Source organism: Bombina bombina, chromosome 7 (genome assembly GCF_027579735.1).
Source record: "Bombina bombina isolate aBomBom1 chromosome 7, aBomBom1.pri, whole genome shotgun sequence".
Classification (NCBI taxonomy): Eukaryota; Metazoa; Chordata; class Amphibia; order Anura; family Bombinatoridae; genus Bombina; species Bombina bombina.
This window is the reverse complement of record NC_069505.1, coordinates 427,838,477-427,865,821: the sequence shown is the minus strand read 5'-3', so window position 1 is coordinate 427,865,821 and position 27,345 is coordinate 427,838,477. Positions and strand designations below refer to the sequence as shown.

Below are 27,345 nucleotides of genomic sequence, written 5' to 3'. Positions count from 1 at the left end.
ATAATACACTACACTAAGGTACTGGGCATACAGCAGGTATGATACACTACACTAAGGTACTGGGAATACAGCAGGTATGATACACTACACTGGGGTACTGGGCATACAGCAGGTATGATACACTACACTAAGGTACTGGGCATACAGCAGGTATGATACACTACACTAAGGTACTGGCACACAAGTGGGCATGATACACTACACTAAGGTACTGGCACACAGTGGGCATGATACACTACAATAAGTAACTGGCACCCAAGTGGGCATGATACACTACAATAAGGTACTGGCACAAAGTGGGTGTTATACACTACAATAAGGTACTGGCACACAGCAGGCATTATACACTACAATAAGGTACTGGCACACAGCGGGCGTGATAGACTACAATAAAGTACTGGCACAAAGTGGGCGTTATACACAACAATAAGGTACTGGCACACAGCGGGCATGATAGACTACAATAAAGTACTGGCACAAAGTGGGTATGATACATTACAATAAGGTACTGGCACAAAGTGGGCATTATACATTACAATAAGGTACTGGCACAAAGTGGGCATTATACATTACAATAAGGTACTGGCACACAGCAGGAATGATACACTACAATAAGGTACTGGCACACAGCGGGCATGATACACTACAATAAGGTACTGGCACACAGCAGGCATTATACATTACAATAAGGTACTGGCACACAGCAGGCATTATACACTACAATAAGGTACTGGCACACAGCAGGCAAAATAAAAAAAAAAATCTCATTAATTTCCTGTTGATGTGAAGAGCTCATTATCTTCAGGTTCCCTGGTAAAAAGCTAACGAGTCAGGAACTGTTTTACACTAAGAATTGATTGTTCTAGGAAAAATGAGTTTTCAGAGCAACACTGCAATGTGCCCAGCAGCTCATTAATCAATTCAATTGTTATTCATCCATAAAATATTTATTTTAGACTCAATAAAACATGACACCGTGCCTGTAATAAGGCACATAACAGAAATGTGTTCAGCAACATTTTACCATTATTAAGGTTGTTCTATAGGGATAGACAGACTGAGATACACAGACAGACTGAGATAGATATAGACAGACAGACATTGAGATAGATATATATAGACAGACATATATATATATATATATATATATATATATAGAGAGAGAGAGAGAGAGAGAGAGAGAGAGAGAGAGAGAGAGAGAGACAGACAGACAGACAGACAGTGATATAGACAGACAGACAGACAGACGTACAGATAAATAGATATAGACAGACAGACATACATATATATAGATAAATAGACAGACAGACATACAGATAGATAGATAGATAGATAGATAGATATAGACAGATAGATATAGACAGACATACATATATTTATATATAGACAGATAGACTGACAGACAGATAGATGGCAGATAGACAAACAGAGACTGACTGACAAACAGATAAATAGATGAGAGATAGCTAGATTGACAGACAGAGACAGAGATAGACCGATTGATTGACAGACAGAGACAGATAGATGGAGATAGACAGACAGAGACAGACAAATAGATAGATAGAGACAGACAGACAGATAGTTAGAGGTAGACAGATTGACAGACATAGATAGACAGACAGATGGATAGATAGATAGATAGATAGACAGTTAGAGATAGACAGATTGATTGACAGACAGGCAGATAGAGACAGATAGAGATAGACAGATTGATAGAAAGACATAGACAGACAGATAGATAGAGATTGACAGACAGATAGAGATAGACAGACAGATAGAGATAGACAGAGATAGATAGAGACAGACAGTTAGAGATAGACAGATTGATTGACAGACAGGCAGATAGAGACAGATAGAGATAGACAGATTGACAGAAAGACATAGACAGACAGACAGATAGATAGAGATTGACAGACAGATAGAGATAGACAGACAGATAGAGATAGACAGAGATAGATAGAGACAGACAGGTAGAGATAGACAGATTGACAGACATAGATAGACAGATGGATAGATAGATAGAGACAGATATTAGATAGATAGATAGATAGAGAGTTGGAGATAGACAGATTAATTGACAGACAGGCAGATAGAGACAGATAGATAGAGATAGACAGACAGACAGATAGAGATTGACAGACAGATAGAGATAGATAGAGACAGACAGATAGTTAGAGATAGACAGATTGACAGATACAGATAGATAGACAGATAGAGATACACAGATTGATTGACAGACAGACAGAGACAGACAGATTGATACACAGTCAGATAGACAGATTGATTGACAGACATTTATAGACAGTCTGCTGGACAGATTGATTGACAGACAGACAGATAGAGACAGACATATTGATAGACAGACAGATTGATAGACAGTCAGATTGATAGACAGAGACAGACAGATTTATAGACAGTCAGATAGACAGATCGAGACAGACAGATTGATAGACAGTCAGATAGACAGACAGATTGATAGACAGATAGAGACAGACAGATTGATAGACAGACAGAGACAGACAGAAAGATTGATAGACAGACAGATAGAGACACACATATTGATACACAGTCAGATAGATTGATTGACAGACAGTCAGATTTATAGACAGTCTGCTGGACAGATTGATAGACAGATAGAGACAGACATATTGATAGACAGACAGATAGAGACAGACAGATTGATAGACAGTCAGATTGATAGACAGATAGAGACAGACAGATTGATAGACAGTCAGATAGACAGATTGATAGACAGATCGAGACAGACAGATTGATAGACAGTCAGAGAGACTGACAGATTGATAGACAGATAGAGACAGAAAGATTGATAGACAGACAGATAGAGACAGACATATTGATAGACAGACAGATTGATAGACAGACAGAGACATACAGATTGATAGACAGACAGATTGATAGACAGATAGAGACAGACAGATTGATAGACAGTCAGAGACAGACATATTGATAAACAGACAGATTGATAGACAGATAGAGACAGACAGATTGATAGACAGTCAGATAGACAGACAGATTGGTAGACAGACAGATCGAGACAGACAGATTGATAGACAGTCAGATAGACAGACAGATTGATAGACAGAGACAGACAAATTGATAGTCAGATAGACAGAGACAGACAGAAAGATTGACAGACAGATTGATAGACAGACAGATCGAGACAGACAGATTGATAGACAGTCAGATAGACAGACAGATTGATAGTCACTCAGATAGACAGACAGATTGATAGACAGTCAGAGCACTCACTGAGCTATGACATACATTGGGCTGTAATATCCAACACTAATAAAGGGCATTATTGTCCCTGTACTGTTAACATCATTGCAGGGTAAACACATCAGCTGTGTACAATTGTGCGCTGTTGTGATGGTGTAGTCCTGCACTAATCACCTATATCATGGCACAGCACAAGATACATTGTCTCTACATTACACTTCAAACACTCCACATGCTGCGCTAAAAATCCATAGATATAGCACATCCACCCCTATCTACAATTGTAATATCTTAATAAATAAATACATACATTGCAAGATATAAGTAACAATGACGATAAAAATATCCCAGAAATACAAAGAAAGCAGGAGCTGTGTATGCTGGGTAAAGGCTGTCATTCTTGCTGTGCCCTGCAGGTGGCGCATGCACACAATGTTTCCCTTCTGGTAGAGGCACTAACACAGGGCACCTGTCATCATTAGGGCTGGCATTGCTCAATCTGCTGGTGCTAGTAATACTGACACTTCTCTGTCAATATTTTACTGTGTATTAGCACCAGGGCTGCCAGATGTCATATACATAATTACTGGCCAACCAGAGGGCGGAAAGGAGCAAGAGGCATACAGGGACAGACTCCATTGCCTGCAGCCACTTTCAATTATATGCCCACATCAGACCTTAGATCAGACCTCTGCCCCCTGTCAATTATATGCCCACATCAGACCTTAGATCAGATCTCTGCCCCTCTCAATTATATGCCCACATCAGACCTCAGATCAGATCTCTGCCCCTCTCAATTATATGCCCACATCAGACCTCAGATCAGATCTCTGCCCCTCTCAATTATATGCCCACATCAGACCTCAGATCAGATCTCTGCCCCTCTCAATTATATGCCCACATCAGATCTTTAGATAAGACCCCTGCTAATAATATGCCCATATCAGACCTCAGATCAGACCTCTTCCCCTGTCATTTATATGCCCACATCAGATCTTTAGATAAGACCCCTGCTAATAATATGCCCACATCAGACCTCAGATCAGACCTCTGCCCCTGTCAATTATATGCCCACATCAGACCTCAGATAAGACCCCTGCTAATAATATGCCCACATCAGACCTTAGATCAGACCGCTGCTAATAATATGCCCACATCAGACCTTAGATCAGACCGCTGCTAATAATATGCCCACATCAGACCTTAGATCAGACCGCTGCTAATAATATGCCCACATCAGACCTTAGATCAGACCGCTGCTAATAATATGCCCACATCAGACCTTAGATCAGACCGCTGCTAATAATATGCCCACCTCAGATCAGACCTCTGCCCCTGTCAATTATATGCCCAATTTAGACCTCTGCCCCTGTCAATTATATGCCCACATCAGACCTCTGCCTCTGTCAATTATATGCCCACATCAGACCTCAGATCAGACCTCTGCCCCTGTCAATTATATGCCCACATCAGACCTCTGCCCCTGTCAATTATATGCCCACATCAGACCTCAGATCAGACCTCTGCCCCTGTCAATTATATGCCCACATCAGACCTTAGATCAGACCTCTGCCCCTGTCAATTATATGCCCACATCAGATCTCACATCAGACCCCTGTATAATATGCCCACATCAGCCCTTAGATCAGACCTCTGCCCCTGTCAATGATATGCCCAGGTCAGACCTCTGCCCCTGTCAATTATATGCCCACATCAAACCTTAGATCAGACATCTGCCCCTATCAATTATATGCCCACATCAGACCTCTGCCCCTGTCAATTATATGCCCACATCAGACCTCAGATCAGACCTCTGGCCCTGTCAATTATATGCCCACATCAGACCTCAGATCAGACCTCTGGCCCTGTCAATTATATGCCCACATCAAATCTCACATCAGACCCCTGCTAATAATATGTCCCCATCAGACCTTAGATGCAGCCCCTTTGAGCTATGTGCCCACATCAGACCTCCGATTACACCCTTGCCCTGTCAGTTATTTGCTCACACCAGACCTCAGATCAGGGCACTGACCTTGCTGCACCCGTGAACTATTTTCCCACATCAGACCTCAGATCAGACAGATCCCTGACCCTGCAACCCCCATCAGCTATTTCCCCACATCAGATCAGAACTGAGCTTATGTTTAACACAAAGTAATATAAGAGGATGTTTAAAAATAAAATGCTCTAATGAAAAAGAGAATCATATTTGTACACTGGACTGTGTCTGTAAGTAACAGGAATTATATTTTATATAAATAAAAGCTTTCACTCACACTCAAATCCATAGAAGTTTGTAAGCTCCTGAGGGCAGGGTCTCACATTATACCACTAGATTGTAAGCTCCTGAGGGTAGAGTCTCACATTATACCACTAGACTGTAAGCTCCTGAGGGCAAGGTCTCACATTATACCACTAAATTGTAAGCTCCTGAGGGCAGGGTCTCACATTATACCACTAGATTGTAAGCTCCTAAGGGTAAAGTCTCACATTATACCACTAGATTGTAAGCTCCTAAGGGTAAAGTCTCACATTATACCACTAGACTGTAAGCTCCTGAGGGCAAGGTCTCACATTATACCACTAAATTGTAAGCTCCTGAGGGCAGGGTCTCACATTATACCACTAGATTGTAAGCTCCTGAGGGTAAAGTCTCACATTATACCACTAGATTGTAAGCTCCTGAGGGCAGATCTCACATTATACCACTAGATTGTAAGCTCCTGAGGGTAAGGTCTCATATTATACCACTAGAATGTAAGCTCCTGATTGTAAGGTCTCACATTATATACCACTAGACTGTAAGCTCCTGAGGGCAGGGTCTCACATTATACCACTAGACTGGAAGCTCCTGAGGGTAAAGTCTCACATTATACCACTAGATTGTAAGTTCCTGAGGGTAAAGTCTCACATTATACCACTAGATTTAGATTGTAAGCTCCTGAGGGTAAAGTCTCACATTATACCACTAGATTGTAAGCTCCTGAGGGTAAAGTCTCACATTATACCACTAGACTGTAAGCTCCTGATTGTAAGATCTCACATTATACCACTAGACTGTAAGCTCCTGAGGGTAAAGTCTCACATTATACCACTAGACTGTAAGCTCCTGATTGTAAGATCTCACATTATACCACTAGACTGTAAGCTCCTGAGGGCAGGGTCTCACATTATACCACTAGATTGTAAGCTCCTGAGGGTAGAGTCTCACATTATACCACTAGACTGTAAGCTCCTGAGGGCAAGGTCTCACATTATACCACTAAATTGTAAGCTCCTGAGGGCAGGGTCTCACATTATACCACTAGATTGTAAGCTCCTAAGGGTAAAGTCTCACATTATACCACTAGATTGTAAGCTCCTAAGGGTAAAGTCTCACATTATACCACTAGACTGTAAGCTCCTGAGGGCAAGGTCTCACATTATACCACTAAATTGTAAGCTCCTGAGGGCAGGGTCTCACATTATACCACTAGATTGTAAACTCCTGAGGGTAAAGTCTCACATTATACCACTAGATTGTAAGCTCCTGAGGGCAGATCTCACATTATACCACTACATTGTAAGCTCCTGAGGGTAAGGTCTCATATTATACCACTAGAATGTAAGCTCCTGATTGTAAGGTCTCACATTATATACCACTAGACTGTAAGCTCCTGAGGGCAGGGTCTCACATTATACCACTAGACTGGAAGCTCCTGAGGGTAAAGTCTCACATTATACCACTAGATTGTAAGTTCCTGAGGGTAAAGTCTCACATTATACCACTAGATTTAGATTGTAAGCTCCTGAGGGTAAAGTCTCACATTATACCACTAGATTGTAAGCTCCTGAGGGTAAAGTCTCACATTATACCACTAGACTGTAAGCTCCTGATTGTAAGATCTCACATTATACCACTAGACTGTAAGCTCCTGAGGGTAAAGTCTCACATTATACCACTAGACTGTAAGCTCCTGATTGTAAGATCTCACATTATACCACTAGACTGTAAGCTCCTGAGGGCAGGGTCTCACATTATACCACTAGATTGTAAGCTCCTGAGGGTAAAGTCTCACATTATATCACTAGACTGTAAGCTCCTGAGGGTAAAGTCTCACATTATACCACTAGATTGTAAGCTCCTGGGGCAGGTCTCACATTATACCACTAGACTGTAAGCTCCTGAGGGCAAGGTCTCACATTATACCACTAAATTGTAAGCTCCTGAGGGCAGGGTCTCACATTATACCACTAGATTGTAAGCTCCTGAGGGTAAAGTCTCACATTATACCACTAGATTGTAAGCTCCTGAGGGCAGATCTCACATTATACCACTAGATTGTAAGCTCCTGAGGGTAAGGTCTCACATTATACCACTAGAATGTAAGCTCCTGATTGTAAGGTCTCACATTATATACCACTAGACTGTAAGCTCCTGAGGGCAGGGACTCACATTATACCACTAGACTGGAAGCTCCTGAGGGTAAAGTCTCACATTATACCACTAGATTGTAAGCTCCTGAGGGTAAAGTCTCACATTATACCACTAGACTGTAAGCTCCTGATTGTAAGATCTCACATTATACCACTAGACTGTAAGCTCCTGAGGGCAGGGTCTCACATTATACCACTAGATTGTAAGCTCCTGAGGGTAAAGTCTCACATTATATCACTAGACTGTAAGCTCCTGAGGGTAAAGTCTCACATTATATCACTAGACTGTAAGCTCCTGAGGGTAAAGTCTCACATTATACCACTAGATTGTAAGCTCCTGGGGCAGGTCTCACATTATACTACTAGATTGTAAGCTCCTGAGGGCAGGACTCACATTATACCACTAGACTGTAAGCTTCTGAGGGTAAAGACTCACATTATACCACTAGATTGTAAGCTCCTGGGGCAGGTCTCCCATTATACCACTAGACTGTAAGCTCCTGGGGCAGGTCTCATATTATACCACTAGACTGTAAGCTCCTGGGGCAGGTCTCACATTATACCACTAGACTGTAAGCTCCTGAGGGCAGGTCTCACATTATACCACTAGACTGTAAGCTCCTGGGCAGGTCTCACATTATACCACTAGATTGTAAGCTCCTGAGGGCAGGTTTCACATTATACCACTAGATTGTAAGCTCCTGAGGGCAGGTCTCACATTATACCACTAGATTGTAAGCTCCTGAGGGCAGGTCTCACATTATACCACTAGATTGTAAGCTCCTGAGGGTAAAGTCTCACATTATACCACTAGATTGTAAGCTCCTGAGGGTAAAGTCTCACATTATACCAGTAGATTGTAAGCTCCTGAGGGTAAAGTCTCACATTATACCACTAGATTGTAAGCTCCTGAGGGTAAAGTCTCACATTATACCACTAGACTGTAAGCTCCTGATTGTAAGGTCTCACATTAAACCACTAGACTGTAAGCTCCTGATTGTAAGATCTCACATTATACCACTAGACTGTAAGCTCCTGAGGGCAGGGTCTCACATTATACCACTAGATTGTAAGCTCCTGAGTGTAAGGTCTCAAATTATACCACTAGACAGTAAGCACCTGAGGGTAAGGTCTCACATTATACCACTAGACTGTAAGCTCCTGGGGCAGGTCTCACATTATACCACTAGAATGTAAGCTCCTGAGGGTAAAGTCTCACATTATACCACTAGATTGTAAGCTCCTGGGGCAGGTCTCACATTATACTACTAGATTGTAAGCTCCTGAGGGCAGGTCTCACATTATACCACTAGACTGTAAGCTCCTGAGGGTAAAGTCTCACATTATACCACTAGATTGTAAGCTCCTGGGGCAGGTCTCCCATTATACCACTAGACTGTAAGCTCCTGGGGCAGGTCTCATATTATACCACTAGACTGTAAGCTCCTGGGGCAGTTCTCACATTATACCACTAGACTGTAAGCTCCTGAGGGCAGGTCTCACATTATACCACTAGACTGTAAGCTCCTGGGCAGGTCTCACATTATACCACTAGATTGTAAGCTCCTGAGGGCAGGTCTCACATTATACCACTAGATTGTAAGCTCCTGAGGGCAGGTCTCACATTATACCACTAGATTGTAAGCTCCTGAGGGCAGGTCTCACATTATACCACTAGATTGTAAGCTCCTGAGGGCAGGTCTCACACTAGATTGTAAGCTCCTGAGGGTAAAGTCTCAAATTATACCACTAGATTGTAAACTCCTGAGGGCAGGTCTCACATTATACCACTAGATTGTAAACTCCTGAGGGTAAAGTCTCACATTATACCACTAGACTGTAAGCTCCTGAGGGCAAGGTCTCACATTATACCACTAGATTGTAAACTCCTGAGGGCAGGTCTCACATTATACCACTAGACTGTAAGCTCCTGATTGTAAATTCTCACATTATACCACTAGATTGTAAGCTCCTGAGGCCAGATCTCACATTATACCACTAGACTGTAAGCTCCTGAGGGCAGGTCTCACATTATACCACTAGATTGTAAGCTCCTGAGGGCAGGTCTCACATTATACCACTAGACGGTAAGCTCCTGATTGTAAAGTATCACATTATACCACTAGATTGTAAGCTCCTCATTGTAAATTCTCACATTATACCACTAGATTGTAAGCTCCTGAGGGCAGATCTCACATTATACCAGTAGACTGTAAGCTCCTGGGGTAGGTCTCACATTATATCACTAGACTGTAAGCTCCTGAGGGCAGGTCTCACATTATACCACTAGACTGTAAGCTCCTGAGGGCAGGTCTCACATTATACCACTAGATTGTAAGCTCCTGAGGGCAGGTCTCACATTATACCACTAGACTGTAAGCTCCTGAGGGCAGGTCTCACATTATACCACTAGATTGTAAGCTCCTGAGGGCAGGTCTCACATTTTACCACTAGACTGTAAGCTCCTGAGGGTAAAGTCTCACATTATACCACTAGACTGTAAGCTCCTGAGGGCAGGTCTCACTTTATACCACTAGACCCTGAGGGTAAAGTCTCACATTATACCACTAGATTGTAAGCTCCTTAAGGCAGGTCTCACATTATACCACTAGACTGTAAGCTCCTGAGGGTAAAGTCTCACATTATACCACTAGATTGCAAGCTCCTGGGGCAGGTCTCACATTATACCACTAGACTGTAAGCTCCTGGGGCAGGTCTCACATTATACCACTAGACTGTAAGCTCCTGAGGGCAGGTCTCACATTATACTACTAGACTGTAAGCTCCTGAGGGCAGATCTCACATTATACCACTAGATTGTAAGCTCCTGGGGCAGGTCTCACATTATACCACTAGATTGTAAGCTCCTGGGGCAGGTCTCACATTATACCACTAGACTGTAAGCTCCTGAGGGTATAGTCTCACATTATACCACTAAACTGTAAGCTCCTGAGGGCAGGTCTCACATTATACCACTAGATTGTAAGATCCTGAGGGCAGGTCTCACATTATACCACTAGATTGTAAGATCTTGAGGGCAGGTCTCATATTATACCAATAGATTGTAAGCTCCTGAGGGCAGATCTCACATTATACCACTAGATTGTAAGCTCCTGAGGGCAGGTCCCAAATTATACCACTAGATTGTAAGCTCCTGAGGGCAGGGTCTCACATTATACCTCTAAATTGTAAGCTCCTGAGGGTAAGGTCTCACATTATACCACTAGATTGTAAGATCTCACATTATACCACTAAATTGTAAGCTCCTCATTGTAAAGTCTCACCTTATACCACTAGATTGTAAGCTCCTGAGGGCAGATCTCACATTATGCCACTAGACTGTAAGCTCCTGAGGGCAGATCTCACATTATAACACTAGATTGTAAGCTCCAAAGGGCAAATCTCACATTATACCACTAGACTGTAAGCTCCTGAGGGCAGATCTCACATTATACTACTAGATTGTAAGCTCCTGAGGGTAAAGTCTCACATTATACCACTAGACTGTAAGCTCCTGATTGTAAAGTCTCACATTATACCACTAGACTGTAAGCTCCTGAGGGCAGGTCTTACATAATACCACTAGATTGTAAGCTCCTGAGAGCAGGTCTCACATTATACCACTAGACTGTAAGCTCCTGATTGTAAAGTCTCACATTATACCACTAAATTTTAAGTTCCTGAGGGCAGGGTCTCACAGTATACCACTAGATTGTAAGCTCCTGAGGGTAAGGTCTCACATTATACCACTAGACTGTAAGCTCCTGGGGCAGGTCTCACATTATACCACTAGAATGTAAGCTCCTGAGGGTAAAGTCTCGCATTATACCACTAGATTGTAAGCTCCTGGGGCAGGTCTCACATTATACTACTAGATTGTAAGCTCCTGAGGGCAGGTCTCACATTATACCACTAGACTGTAAGCTCCTGAGGGTAAAGTCTCACATTATACCACTAGATTGTAAGCTCCTGGGGCAGGTCTCCCATTATACCACTAGACTGTAAGCTCCTGGGGCAGGTCTCATATTATACCACTAGACTGTAAGCTCCTGGGGCAGTTCTCACATTATACCACTAGACTGTAAGCTCCTGAGGGCAGGTCTCACATTATACCACTAGACTGTAAGCTCCTGGGCAGGTCTAACATTATACCACTAGATTGTAAGCTCCTGAGGGCAGGTCTCACATTATACCACTAGATTGTAAGCTCCTGAGGGCAGGTCTCACATTATACCACTAGATTGTAAGCTCCTGAGGGCAGGTCTCACATTATACCACTAAATTGTAAGCTCCTGAGGGCAGGTCTCACACTAGATTGTAAGCTCCTGAGGGTAAAGTCTCAAATTATACCACTAGATTGTAAACTCCTGAGGGCAGGTCTCACATTATACCACTAGATTGTAAACTCCTGAGGGCAGGTCTCACATTATACCACTAGACTGTAAGCTCCTGATTGTAAATTCTCACATTATACCACTAGATTGTAAGCTCCTGAGGCCAGATCTCACATTATACCACTAGACTGTAAGCTCCTGAGGGCAGGTCTCACTTTATACCACTAGATTGTAAGCTCCTGAGGGCAGGTCTCACATTATACCACTAGACGGTAAGCTCCTGATTGTAAAGTATCACATTATACCACTAGATTGTAAGCTCCTCATTGTAAATTCTCACATTATACCACTAGATTGTAAGCTCCTGAGGGCAGGTCTCACATTATACCACTAGATTGTAAGCTCCTGGGGCAGGTCTCCCATTATACCACTAGACTGTAAGCTCCTGAGGGCAGGTCTCACATTATATCACTAGACTGTAAGCTCCTGGGGCAGGTCTCACATTATACCACTAGATTGTAAGCTCCTGGGCAGGTCTCACATTATACCACTAGATTGTAAGCTCCTGAGGGCAGGTCTCACATTATACCACTAGATTGTAAGCTCCTGAGGGCAGGTCTCACTTTATACCACTAGATTGTAAGATCCTGAGGGCAGGTCTCACATTATACCACTAGACGGTAAGCTCCTGATTGTAAAGTATCACATTATACCACTAGATTGTAAGCTCCTCATTGTAAATTCTCACATTATACCACTAGATTGTAAGCTCCTGAGGGCAGGTCTCACATTATACCACTAGATTGTAAGCTCCTGGGGCAGGTCTCCCATTATACCACTAGACTGTAAGCTCCTGAGGGCAGGTCTCACATTATACCACTAGACTGTAAGCTCCTGGGGCAGGTCTCACATTATACCACTAGATTGTAAGCTCCTGGGGCAGGTCTCCCATTATACCACTAGACTGTAAGCTCCTGAGGGCAGGTCTCACATTATACCACTAGACTGTAAGCTCCTGGGGCAGGTCTCACATTATACCACTAGATTGTAAGCTCCTGGGCAGGTCTCACATTATACCACTAGATTGTAAGCTCCTGAGGGCAGGTCTCACATTATACCACTAGATTGTAAGCTCCTGGGGTAGGTCTCACATTATATCACTAGACTGTAAGCTCCTGAGGGCAGGTCTCACATTATACCACTAGACTGTAAGCTCCTGAGGGCAGGTCTCACATTATACCACTAGATTGTAAGCTCCTGAGGGCAGGTCTCACATTATACCACTAGACTGTAAGCTCCTGAGGGCAGGTCTCATATTATACCACTAGATTGTAAGCTCCTGAGGGCAGGTCTCACATTTTACCACTAGACTGTAAGCTCCTGAGGGTAAAGTCTCACATTATACCACTAGACTGTAAGCTCCTGAGGGCAGGTCTCACATTATACCACTAGACCCTGAGGGTAAATTCTCACATTATACCACTAGATTGTAAGCTCCTTAAGGCAGGTCTCACATTATACCACTAGACTGTAAGCTCCTGAGGGTAAAGTCTCACATTATACCACTAGATTGCAAGCTCCTGGGGCAGGTCTCACATTATACCACTAGACTGTAAGCTCCTGGGGCAGGTCTCACATTATACCACTAGACTGTAAGCTCCTGAGGGCAGGTCTCACATTATACTACTAGACTGTAAGCTCCTGAGGGCAGATCTCACATTATACCACTAGATTGTAAGCTCCTGGGGCAGGTCTCAAATTATACCACTAGATTGTAAGCTCCTGGGGCAGGTCTCACATTATACCACTAGACTGTAAGCTCCTGAGGGTATAGTCTCACATTATACCACTAAACTGTAAGCTCCTGAGGGCAGGTCTCACATTATACCACTAGATTGTAAGCTCCTGAGGGCAGGTCTCACATTATACCACTAGATTGTAAGATCTTGAGGGCAGGTCTCATATTATACCACTAGATTGTAAGCTCCTGAGGGCAGATCTCACATTATACCACTAGATTGTAAGCTCCTGAGGGCAGGTCTCAAATTATACCACTAGATTGTAAGCTCCTGAGGGCAGGGTCTCACATTATACCTCTAAATTGTAAGCTCCTGGGGCAGGTCTCACATTATACCACTAGAATGTAAGCTCCTGAGGGTAAAGTCTCACATTATACCACTAGACTGTAAGCTCCTGAGGGCAGGTCTTACATAATACCACTAGATTGTAAGCTCCTGAGAGCAGGTCTCACATTATACCACTAGACTGTAAGCTCCTGATTGTAAAGTCTCACATTATACCACTAAATTTTAAGTTCCTGAGGGCAGGGTCTCACAGTATACCACTAGATTGTAAGCTCCTGAGGGTAAGGTCTCACATTATACCACTAGACTGTAAGCTCCTGGGGCAGGTCTCACATTATACCACTAGAATGTAAGCTCCTGAGGGTAAAGTCTCGCATTATACCACTAGATTGTAAGCTCCTGGGGCAGGTCTCACATTATACTACTAGATTGTAAGCTCCTGAGGGCAGGTCTCACATTATACCACTAGACTGTAAGCTCCTGAGGGTAAAGTCTCACCTTATACCACTAGATTGTAAGCTCCTGGGGCAGGTCTCCCATTATACCACTAGACTGTAAGCTCCTGGGGCAGGTCTCATATTATACCACTAGACTGTAAGCTCCTGGGGCAGTTCTCACATTATACCACTAGACTGTAAGCTCCTGAGGGCAGGTCTCACATTATACCACTAGACTGTAAGCTCCTGGGCAGGTCTCACATTATACCACTAGATTGTAAGCTCCTGAGGGCAGGTCTCACATTATACCACTAGATTGTAAGCTCCTGAGGGCAGGTCTCACATTATACCACTAGATTGTAAGCTCCTGAGGGCAGGTCTCACATTATACCACTAAATTGTAAGCTCCTGAGGGCAGGTCTCACACTAGATTGTAAGCTCCTGAGGGTAAAGTCTCAAATTATACCACTAGATTGTAAACTCCTGAGGGCAGGTCTCACATTATACCACTAGATTGTAAACTCCTGAGGGTAAAGTCTCACATTATACCACTAGACTGTAAGCTCCTGAGGGCAAGGTCTCACATTATACCACTAGATTGTAAACTCCTGAGGGCAGGTCTCACATTATACCACTAGACTGTAAGCTCCTGATTGTAAATTCTCACATTATACCACTAGATTGTAAGCTCCTGAGGCCAGATCTCACATTATACCACTAGACTGTAAGCTCCTGAGGGCAGGTCTCACTTTATACCACTAGATTGTAAGCTCCTGAGGGCAGGTCTCACATTATACCACTAGACGGTAAGCTCCTGATTGTAAAGTATCACATTATACCACTAGATTGTAAGCTCCTCATTGTAAATTCTCCCATTATACCACTAGATTGTAAGCTCCTGAGGGCAGGTCTCACATTATACCACTAGATTGTAAGCTCCTGGGGCAGGTCTCCCATTATACCACTAGACTGTAAGCTCCTGGGGCAGGTCTCATATTATACCACTAGACTGTAAGCTCCTGTGGCAGTTCTCACATTATACCACTAGACTGTAAGCTCCTGAGGGCAGGTCTCACATTATACCACTAGACTGTAAGCTCCTGGGGGCAGGTCTCACATTATACCACTAGATTGTAAGCTCCTGAGGGCAGGTCTCACATTATACCACTAGATTGTAAGCTCCTGAGGGCAGGTCTCACATTATACCACTAGATTGTAAGCTCCTGAGGGCAGGTCTCACACTAGATTGTAAGCTCCTGAGGGTAAAGTCTCAAATTATACCACTAGATTGTAAACTCCTGAGGGCAGGTCTCACATTATACCACTAGATTGTAAACTCCTGAGGGTAAAGTCTCACATTATACCACTAGACTGTAAGCTCCTGAGGGCAAGGTCTCACATTATACCACTAGATTGTAAACTCCTGAGGGCAGGTCTCACATTATACCACTAGACTGTAAGCTCCTGATTGTAAATTCTCACATTATACCACTAGATTGTAAGCTCCTGAGGCCAGATCTCACATTATACCACTAGACTGTAAGCTCCTGAGGGCAGGTCTCACATTATACCACTAGATTGTAAGCTCCTGAGGGCAGGTCTCACATTATACCACTAGACGGTAAGCTCCTGATTGTAAAGTATCACATTATACCACTAGATTGTAAGCTCCTCATTGTAAATTCTCACATTATACCACTAGATTGTAAGCTCCTGAGGGCAGGTCTCACATTATACCACTAGATTGTAAGCTCCTGTGGCAGTTCTCACATTATACCACTAGACTGTAAGCTCCTGAGTGCAGGTCTCACATTATACCACTAGACTGTAAGCTCCTGATTGTAAATTCTCACATTATACCACTAGATTGTAAGCTCCTGAGGCCAGATCTCACATTATACCACTAGACTGTAAGCTCCTGAGGGCAGGTCTCACTTTATACCACTAGATTGTAAGCTCCTGAGGGCAGGTCTCACATTATACCACTAGACGGTAAGCTCCTGATTGTAAAGTATCACATTATACCACTAGATTGTAAGCTCCTCATTGTAAATTCTCACATTATACCACTAGATTGTAAGCTCCTGAGGGCAGGTCTCCCATTATACCACTAGATTGTAAGCTCCTGGGGCAGGTCTCCCATTATACCACTAGACTGTAAGCTCCTGGGGCAGGTCTCATATTATACCACTAGACTGTAAGCTCCTGTGGCAGTTCTCACATTATACCACTAGACTGTAAGCTCCTGAGGGCAGGTCTCACATTATACCACTAGACTGTAAGCTCCTGGGGGCAGGTCTCACATTATACCACTAGATTGTAAGCTCCTGAGGGCAGGTCTCACATTATACCACTAGATTGTAAGCTCCTGAGGGCAGGTCTCACATTATACCACTAGATTGTAAGCTCCTGAGGGCAGGTCTCACACTAGATTGTAAGCTCCTGAGGGTAAAGTCTCAAATTATACCACTAGATTGTAAACTCCTGAGGGCAGGTCTCACATTATACCACTAGATTGTAAACTCCTGAGGGTAAAGTCTCACATTATACCACTAGACTGTAAGCTCCTGAGGGCAAGGTCTCACATTATACCACTAGATTGTAAACTCCTGAGGGCAGGTCTCACATTATACCACTAGACTGTAAGCTCCTGATTGTAAATTCTCACATTATACCACTAGATTGTAAGCTCCTGAGGCCAGATCTCACATTATACCACTAGACTGTAAGCTCCTGAGGGCAGGTCTCACTTTATACCACTAGATTGTAAGCTCCTGAGGGCAGGTCTCACATTATACCACTAGACGGTAAGCTCCTGATTGTAAAGTATCACATTATACCCCTAGATTGTAAGCTCCTCATTGTAAATTCTCACATTATACCACTAGATTGTAAGCTCCTGAGGGCAGGTCTCACATTATACCACTAGATTGTAAGCTCCTGAGGGCAGGTCTCACATTATACCACTAGATTGTAAGCTCCTGAGGGCAGGTCTCACATTATACCACTAGATTGTAAGCTCCTGAGGGCAGGTCTCACACTAGATTGTAAGCTCCTGAGGGTAAAGTCTCAAATTATACCACTAGATTGTAAACTCCTGAGGGCAGGTCTCACATTATACCACTAGATTGTAAACTCCTGAGGGTAAAGTCTCACATTATACCACTAGACTGTAAGCTCCTGAGGGCAAGGTCTCACATTATACCACTAGATTGTAAACTCCTGAGGGCAGGTCTCACATTATACCACTAGACTGTAAGCTCCTGATTGTAAATTCTCACATTATACCACTAGATTGTAAGCTCCTGAGGCCAGATCTCACATTATACCACTAGACTGTAAGCTCCTGAGGGCAGGTCTCACATTATACCACTAGATTGTAAGCTCCTGAGGGCAGGTCTCACATTATACCACTAGACGGTAAGCTCCTGATTGTAAAGTATCACATTATACCACTAGATTGTAAGCTCCTCATTGTAAATTCTCACATTATACCACTAGATTGTAAGCTCCTGAGGGCAGATCTCACATTATACCAGTAGACTGTAAGCTCCTGGGGTAGGTCTCACATTATATCACTAGACTGTAAGCTCCTGAGGGTAGGTCTCACATTTTACCACTAGACTGTAAGCTCCTGAGGGCAGGTCTCACATTATACCACTAGATTGTAAGCTCCTGAGGGCAGGTCTCACATTATACCACTAGACTGTAAGCTCCTGAGGGCAGGTCTCACATTATACCACTAGATTGTAAGCTCCTGAGGGCAGGTCTCACATTTTACCACTAGACTGTAAGCTCCTGAGGGTAAAGTCTCACATTATACCACTAGACTGTAAGCTCCTGAGGGCAGGTCTCACATTATACCACTAGACCCTGAGGGTAAAGTCTCACATTATACCACTAGATTGTAAGCTCCTTAAGGCAGGTCTCACATTATACCACTAGACTGTAAGCTCCTGAGGGTAAAGTCTCACATTATACCACTAGATTGCAAGCTCCTGGGGCAGGTCTCACATTATACCACTAGACTGTAAGCTCCTGGGGCAGGTCTCACATTATACCACTAGACTGTAAGCTCCTGAGGGCAGGTCTCACATTATACCACTAGATTGTAAGCTCCTGAGGGCAGGGTCTCACATTATACCACTAGATTGTAAGCTCCTGGGGCAGGTCTCACATTATACCACTAGATTGTAAGCTCCTGGGGCAGGTCTCACATTATACCACTAGACTGTAAGCTCCTGAGGGTATAGTCTCACATTATACCACTAAACTGTAAGCTCCTGAGGGCAGGTCTCACATTATACCACTAGATTGTAAGCTCCTGAGGGCAGGTCTCACATTATACCACTAGATTGTAAGATCTTGAGGGCAGGTCTCATATTATACCACTAGATTGTAAGCTCCTGAGGGCAGATCTCACATTATACCACTAGATTGTAAGCTCCTGAGGGCAGGTCTCACATTATACCACTAGATTGTAAGCTCCTGAGGGCAGGGTCTCACATTATACCACTAAATTGTAAGCTCCTGAGGGTAAGGTCTCACATTATACCACTAGATTGTAAGATCTCACATTATACCACTAAATTGTAAGCTCCTCATTGTAAAGTCTCACCTTATACCACTAGATTGTAAGCTCCTGAGGGCAGATCTCACATTATGCCACTAGACTGTAAGCTCCTGAGGGCAGATCTCACATTATAACACTAGATTGTAAGCTCCAAAGGGCAAATCTCACATTATACCACTAGACTGTAAGCTCCTGAGGGCAGATCTCACATTATACTACTAGATTGTAAGCTCCTGAGGGTAAAGTCTCACATTATACCACTAGACTGTAAGCTCCTGATTGTAAAGTCTCACATTATACCACTAGACTGTAAGCTCCTGAGGGCAGGTCTTACATAATACCACTAGATTGTAAGCTCCTGAGAGCAGGTCTCACATTATACCACTAGACTGTAAGCTCCTGATTGTAAAGTCTCACATTATACCACTAAATTTTAAGTTCCTGAGGGCAGGGTCTCACAGTATACCACTAGATTGTAAGCTCCTGAGGGTAAGGTCTCACATTATACCACTAGACTGTAAGCTCCTGGGGCAGGTCTCACATTATACCACTAGAATGTAAGCTCCTGAGGGTAAAGTCTCACATTATACCACTAGATTGTAAGCTCCTGGGGCAGGTCTCACATTATACCACTAGATTGTAAGCTCCTGAGAGCAGGTCTCACATTATACCACTAGACTGTAAGCTCCTGATTGTAAAGTCTCACATTATACCACTAAATTTTAAGTTCCTGAGGGCAGGGTCTCACAGTATACCACTAGATTGTAAGCTCCTGAGGGTAAGGTCTCACATTATACCACTAGACTGTAAGCTCCTGGGGCAGGTCTCACATTATACCACTAGAATGTAAGCTCCTGAGGGTAAAGTCTCACATTATACCACTAGATTGTAAGCTCCTGGGGCAGGTCTCACATTATACTACTAGATTGTAAGCTCCTGAGGGTATAGTCTCACATTATACCACTAAACTGTAAGCTCCTGAGGGCAGGTCTCACATTATACCACTAGATTGTAAGCTCCTGAGGGCAGGTCTCACATTATACCACTAGATTGTAAGATCTTGAGGGCAGGTCTCATATTATACCACTAGATTGTAAGCTCCTGAGGGCAGATCTCACATTATACCACTAGATTGTAAGCTCCTGAGGGCAGGTCTCAAATTATACCACTAGATTGTAAGCTCCTGAGGGCAGGGTCTCACATTATACCTCTAAATTGTAAGCTCCTGAGGGTAAGGTCTCACATTATACCACTAGATTGTAAGATCTCACATTATACCACTAAATTGTAAGCTCCTCATTGTAAAGTCTCACCTTATACCACTAGATTGTAAGCTCCTGAGGGCAGATCTCACATTATGCCACTAGACTGTAAGCTCCTGAGGGCAGATCTCACATTATAACACTAGATTGTAAGCTCCAAAGGGCAAATCTCACATTATACCACTAGACTGTAAGCTCCTGAGGGCAGATCTCACATTATACTACTAGATTGTAAGCTCCTGAGGGTAAAGTCTCACATTATACCACTAGACTGTAAGCTCCTGATTGTAAAGTCTCACATTATACCACTAGACTGTAAGCTCCTGAGGGCAGGTCTCACATTATACCACTAGATTGTAAGCTCCTGAGAGCAGGTCTCACATTATACCACTAGACTGTAAGCTCCTGATTGTAAAGTCTCACATTATACCACTAAATTTTAAGTTCCTGAGGGCAGGGTCTCACAGTATACCACTAGATTGTAAGCTCCTGAGGGTAAGGTCTCACATTATACCACTAGACTGTAAGCTCCTGGGGCAGGTCTCACATTATACCACTAGAATGTAAGCTCCTGAGGGTAAAGTCTCACATTATACCACTAGATTGTAAGCTCCTGGGGCAGGTCTCACATTATACTACTAGATTGTAAGCTCCTGAGGGCAGGTCTCACATTATACCACTAGACTGTAAGCTCCTGAGGGTAAAGTCTCACATTATACCACTAGATTGTAAGCTCCTGGGGCAGGTCTCCCATTATACCACTAGACTGTAAGCTCCTGGGGCAGGTCTCATATTATACCACTAGACTGTAAGCTCCTGGGGCAGTTCTCACATTATACCACTAGACTGTAAGCTCCTGAGGGCAGGTCTCACATTATACCACTAGACTGTAAGCTCCTGGGCAGGTCTCACATTATACCACTAGATTGTAAGCTCCTGAGGGCAGGTCTCACATTATACCACTAGATTGTAAGCTCCTGAGGGCAAGGTCTCACATTATACCACTAGATTGTAAGCTCCTGAGGGCAGGTCTCACATTATACCACTAAATTGTAAGCTCCTGAGGGCAGGTCTCACACTAGATTGTAAGCTCCTGATTGTAAAGTCTCACATTATACCACTAAATTTTAAGTTCCTGAGGGCAGGGTCTCACAGTATACCACTAGATTGTAAGCTCCTGAGGGTAAGGTCTCACATTATACCACTAGACTGTAAGCTCCTGGGGCAGGTCTCACATTATACCACTAGAATGTAAGCTCCTGAGGGTAAAGTCTCACATTATACCACTAGATTGTAAGCTCCTGGGGCAGGTCTCACATTATACTACTAGATTGTAAGCTCCTGAGGGTATAGTCTCACATTATACCACTAAACTGTAAGCTCCTGAGGGCAGGTCTCACATTATACCACTAGATTGTAAGCTCCTGAGGGCAGGTCTCACATTATACCACTAGATTGTAAGATCTTGAGGGCAGGTCTCATATTATACCACTAGATTGTAAGCTCCTGAGGGCAGATCTCACATTATACCACTAGATTGTAAGCTCCTGAGGGCAGGTCTCAAATTATACCACTAGATTGTAAGCTCCTGAGGGCAGGGTCTCACATTATACCTCTAAATTGTAAGCTCCTGAGGGTAAGGTCTCACATTATACCACTAGATTGTAAGCTCCTAAGGGTAAAGTCTCACATTATACCACTAGACTGTAAGCTCCTGAGGGCAAGGTCTCACATTATACCACTAAATTGTAAGCTCCTGAGGGCAGGGTCTCACATTATACCACTAGATTGTAAGCTCCTGAGGGTAAAGTCTCACATTATACCACTAGATTGTAAGCTCCTGAGGGCAGATCTCACATTATACCACTAGATTGTAAGCTCCTGAGGGTAAGGTCTCATATTATACCACTAGAATGTAAGCTCCTGATTGTAAGGTCTCACATTATATACCACTAGACTGTAAGCTCCTGAGGGCAGGGTCTCACATTATACCACTAGACTGGAAGCTCCTGAGGGTAAAGTCTCACATTATACCACTAGATTGTAAGTTCCTGAGGGTAAAGTCTCACATTATACCACTAGATTTAGATTGTAAGCTCCTGAGGGTAAAGTCTCACATTATACCACTAGATTGTAAGCTCCTGAGGGTAAAGTCTCACATTATACCACTAGACTGTAAGCTCCTGATTGTAAGATCTCACATTATACCACTAGACTGTAAGCTCCTGAGGGTAAAGTCTCACATTATACCACTAGACTGTAAGCTCCTGATTGTAAGATCTCACATTATACCACTAGACTGTAAGCTCCTGAGGGCAGGGTCTCACATTATACCACTAGATTGTAAGCTTCTGAGGGTAGAGTCTCACATTATACCACTAGACTGTAAGCTCCTGAGGGCAAGGTCTCACATTATACCACTAAATTGTAAGCTCCTGAGGGCAGGGTCTCACATTATACCACTAGATTGTAAGCTCCTAAGGGTAAAGTCTCACATTATACCACTAGATTGTAAGCTCCTAAGGGTAAAGTCTCACATTATACCACTAGACTGTAAGCTCCTGAGGGCAAGGTCTCACATTATACCACTAAATTGTAAGCTCCTGAGGGCAGGGTCTCACATTATACCACTAGATTGTAAACTCCTGAGGGTAAAGTCTCACATTATACCACTAGATTGTAAGCTCCTGAGGGCAGATCTCACATTATACCACTACATTGTAAGCTCCTGAGGGTAAGGTCTCATATTATACCACTAGAATGTAAGCTCCTGATTGTAAGGTCTCACATTATATACCACTAGACTGTAAGCTCCTGAGGGCAGGGTCTCACATTATACCACTAGACTGGAAGCTCCTGAGGGTAAAGTCTCACATTATACCACTAGATTGTAAGTTCCTGAGGGTAAAGTCTCACATTATACCACTAGATTTAGATTGTAAGCTCCTGAGGGTAAAGTCTCACATTATACCACTAGATTGTAAGCTCCTGAGGGTAAAGTCTCACATTATACCACTAGACTGTAAGCTCCTGATTGTAAGATCTCACATTATACCACTAGACTGTAAGCTCCTGAGGGTAAAGTCTCACATTATACCACTAGACTGTAAGCTCCTGATTGTAAGATCTCACATTATACCACTAGACTGTAAGCTCCTGAGGGTAAGGTCTCACATTATACCACTAGATTGTAAGCTCCTAAGGGTAAAGTCTCACATTATACCACTAGACTGTAAGCTCCTGAGGGCAAGGTCTCACATTATACCACTAAATTGTAAGCTCCTGAGGGCAGGGTCTCACATTATACCACTAGATTGTAAGCTCCTGAGGGTAAAGTCTCACATTATACCACTAGATTGTAAGCTCCTGAGGGCAGATCTCACATTATACCACTAGATTGTAAGCTCCTGAGGGTAAGGTCTCATATTATACCACTAGAATGTAAGCTCCTGATTGTAAGGTCTCACATTATATACCACTAGACTGTAAGCTCCTGAGGGCAGGGTCTCACATTATACCACTAGACTGGAAGCTCCTGAGGGTAAAGTCTCACATTATACCACTAGATTGTAAGTTCCTGAGGGTAAAGTCTCACATTATACCACTAGATTTAGATTGTAAGCTCCTGAGGGTAAAGTCTCACATTATACCACTAGATTGTAAGCTCCTGAGGGTAAAGTCTCACATTATACCACTAGACTGTAAGCTCCTGATTGTAAGATCTCACATTATACCACTAGACTGTAAGCTCCTGAGGGTAAAGTCTCACATTATACCACTAGACTGTAAGCTCCTGATTGTAAGATCTCACATTATACCACTAGACTGTAAGCTCCTGAGGGCAGGGTCTCACATTATACCACTAGATTGTAAGCTTCTGAGGGTAGAGTCTCACATTATACCACTAGACTGTAAGCTCCTGAGGGCAAGGTCTCACATTATACCACTAAATTGTAAGCTCCTGAGGGCAGGGTCTCACATTATACCACTAGATTGTAAGCTCCTAAGGGTAAAGTCTCACATTATACCACTAGATTGTAAGCTCCTAAGGGTAAAGTCTCACATTATACCACTAGACTGTAAGCTCCTGAGGGCAAGGTCTCACATTATACCACTAAATTGTAAGCTCCTGAGGGCAGGGTCTCACATTATACCACTAGATTGTAAACTCCTGAGGGTAAAGTCTCACATTATACCACTAGATTGTAAGCTCCTGAGGGCAGATCTCACATTATACCACTACATTGTAAGCTCCTGAGGGTAAGGTCTCATATTATACCACTAGAATGTAAGCTCCTGATTGTAAGGTCTCACATTATATACCACTAGACTGTAAGCTCCTGAGGGCAGGGTCTCACATTATACCACTAGACTGGAAGCTCCTGAGGGTAAAGTCTCACATTATACCACTAGATTGTAAGCTCCTGAGGGTAAAGTCTCACATTATACCACTAGATTTAGATTGTAAGCTCCTGAGGGTAAAGTCTCACATTATACCACTAGATTGTAAGCTCCTGAGGGTAAAGTCTCACATTATACCACTAGACTGTAAGCTCCTGATTGTAAGATCTCACATTATACCACTAGACTGTAAGCTCCTGAGGGTAAAGTCTCACATTATACCACTAGACTGTAAGCTCCTGATTGTAAGATCTCACATTATACCACTAGACTGTAAGCTCCTGAGGGCAGGGTCTCACATTATACCACTAGATTGTAAGCTCCTGAGGGTAAAGTCTCACATTATATCACTAGACTGTAAGCTCCTGAGGGTAAAGTCTCACATTATACCACTAGATTGTAAGCTCCTGGGGCAGGTCTCACATTATACCACTAGACTGTAAGCTCCTGAGGGCAAGGTCTCACATTATACCACTAAATTGTAAGCTCCTGAGGGCAGGGTCTCACATTATACCACTAGATTGTAAGCTCCTGAGGGTAAAGTCTCACATTATACCACTAGATTGTAAGCTCCTGAGGGCAGATCTCACATTATACCACTAGATTGTAAGCTCCTGAGGGTAAGGTCTCACATTATACCACTAGAATGTAAGCTCCTGATTGTAAGGTCTCACATTATATACCACTAGACTGTAAGCTCCTGAGGGCAGGGACTCACATTATACCACTAGACTGGAAGCTCCTGAGGGTAAAGTCTCACATTATACCACTAGATTGTAAGCTCCTGAGGGTAAAGTCTCACATTATACCACTAGACTGTAAGCTCCTGATTGTAAGATCTCACATTATACCACTAGACTGTAAGCTCCTGAGGGCAGGGTCTCACATTATACCACTAGATTGTAAGCTCCTGAGGGTAAAGTCTCACATTATATCACTAGACTGTAAGCTCCTGAGGGTAAAGTCTCACATTATATCACTAGACTGTAAGCTCCTGAGGGTAAAGTCTCACATTATACCACTAGATTGTAAGCTCCTGGGGCAGGTCTCACATTATACTACTAGATTGTAAGCTCCTGAGGGCAGGACTCACATTATACCACTAGACTGTAAGCTTCTGAGGGTAAAGACTCACATTATACCACTAGATTGTAAGCTCCTGGGGCAGGTCTCCCATTATACCACTAGACTGTAAGCTCCTGGGGCAGGTCTCATATTATACCACTAGACTGTAAGCTCCTGGGGCAGGTCTCACATTATACCACTAGACTGTAAGCTCCTGAGGGCAGGTCTCACATTATACCACTAGACTGTAAGCTCCTGGGCAGGTCTCACATTATACCACTAGATTGTAAGCTCCTGAGGGCAGGTTTCACATTATACCACTAGATTGTAAGCTCCTGAGGGCAGGTCTCACATTATACCACTAGATTGTAAGCTCCTGAGGGCAGGTCTCACATTATACCACTAGATTGTAAGCTCCTGAGGGTAAAGTCTCACATTATACCACTAGATTGTAAGCTCCTGAGGGTAAAGTCTCACATTATACCAGTAGATTGTAAGCTCCTGAGGGTAAAGTCTCACATTATACCACTAGATTGTAAGCTCCTGAGGGTAAAGTCTCACATTATACCACTAGACTGTAAGCTCCTGATTGTAAGGTCTCACATTAAACCACTAGACTGTAAGCTCCTGATTGTAAGATCTCACATTATACCACTAGACTGTAAGCTCCTGAGGGCAGGGTCTCACATTATACCACTAGATTGTAAGCTCCTGAGTGTAAGGTCTCAAATTATACCACTAGACAGTAAGCACCTGAGGGTAAGGTCTCACATTATACCACTAGACTGTAAGCTCCTGGGGCAGGTCTCACATTATACCACTAGAATGTAAGCTCCTGAGGGTAAAGTCTCACATTATACCACTAGATTGTAAGCTCCTGGGGCAGGTCTCACATTATACTACTAGATTGTAAGCTCCTGAGGGCAGGTCTCACATTATACCACTAGACTGTAAGCTCCTGAGGGTAAAGTCTCACATTATACCACTAGATTGTAAGCTCCTGGGGCAGGTCTCCCATTATACCACTAGACTGTAAGCTCCTGGGGCAGGTCTCATATTATACCACTAGACTGTAAGCTCCTGGGGCAGTTCTCACATTATACCACTAGACTGTAAGCTCCTGAGGGCAGGTCTCACATTATACCACTAGACTGTAAGCTCCTGGGCAGGTCTCACATTATACCACTAGATTGTAAGCTCCTGAGGGCAGGTCTCACATTATACCACTAGATTGTAAGCTCCTGAGGGCAGGTCTCACATTATACCACTAGATTGTAAGCTCCTGAGGGCAGGTCTCACATTATACCACTAGATTGTAAGCTCCTGAGGGCAGGTCTCACACTAGATTGTAAGCTCCTGAGGGTAAAGTCTCAAATTATACCACTAGATTGTAAACTCCTGAGGGCAGGTCTCACATTATACCACTAGATTGTAAACTCCTGAGGGTAAAGTCTCACATTATACCACTAGACTGTAAGCTCCTGAGGGCAAGGTCTCACATTATACCACTAGATTGTAAACTCCTGAGGG

At 43.3% G+C, this 27,345-nt stretch overlaps 1 protein-coding gene across 1 annotated transcript in view; it reads right to left on the bottom strand.

The window, feature by feature from the left end:
- LOC128666610 (extracellular serine/threonine protein kinase FAM20C) overlaps positions 1–27,345 on the bottom strand; it is a 217,547-nt gene that overhangs the window by 168,570 nt on the left and 21,632 nt on the right. The gene's annotated exons all lie outside the window — the stretch shown is intronic.